Genomic DNA, 635 nt, shown 5'->3' with positions numbered 1-635 from the left:
ATAGCTACTGATGGACCTCTGCCTTGGATGAGAAAGTGGCCAAACAGGTTTGCTTCTCCCTCTCTGACCCGCTGCGCCCTCATTTCAGGAACCCGTCCTTAAAGACACATCCGTATTATTCTAAGGCGGCCACGCGTTCCCCTGTTCCCCGTACAACAGCAGCGTGCATCGACAGGTCAAAGGCGGGACCCCCCCAAAAGCAGCCTGACCTTCTCTTCCCACAACCACCCAGAGCAGCAGTTTTATTTGCAATTCGTTCTTGTTTGTGTGTAAAACGCCCACGAGTGGCAGGCGACTTACGGGCTTTCAAGGCAAGAGACGCTCAGAGGTGGTTTGCCCTCGCCTGCCTCTGCATAGTAACCCTGGACGTCTTTCTTATTTATTTATTTATTTATTTATCAAATGTACACCCCGCCCTCCCTGCAAAGCAGGCTCAGGGAGGCTTCCATATGAGCATAAACACAATTAAAACCAGAGGTCATTTCGGGGGGATCGCGGGGGATCGCAGTTCCCCCGGGTGAGGTACGGGGGGCGGGGCACATGATGAAGCCCCGCCCCCTGCTTCCGGCCGCCCCGCTTCCGGCCCTCATTCAGCCAGGAGGAGGCAGGAGAAGAGGGAGGGTAAGTTGCTTCCT

This window comes from Gekko japonicus, unplaced genomic scaffold, assembly GCF_001447785.1.
Source record: "Gekko japonicus isolate JY-2015 unplaced genomic scaffold, Gekko_japonicus_V1.1 scaffold4248, whole genome shotgun sequence".
Taxonomy (NCBI): Eukaryota; Metazoa; Chordata; class Lepidosauria; order Squamata; family Gekkonidae; genus Gekko; species Gekko japonicus.
This window is presented reverse-complemented; position numbering follows the sequence as displayed.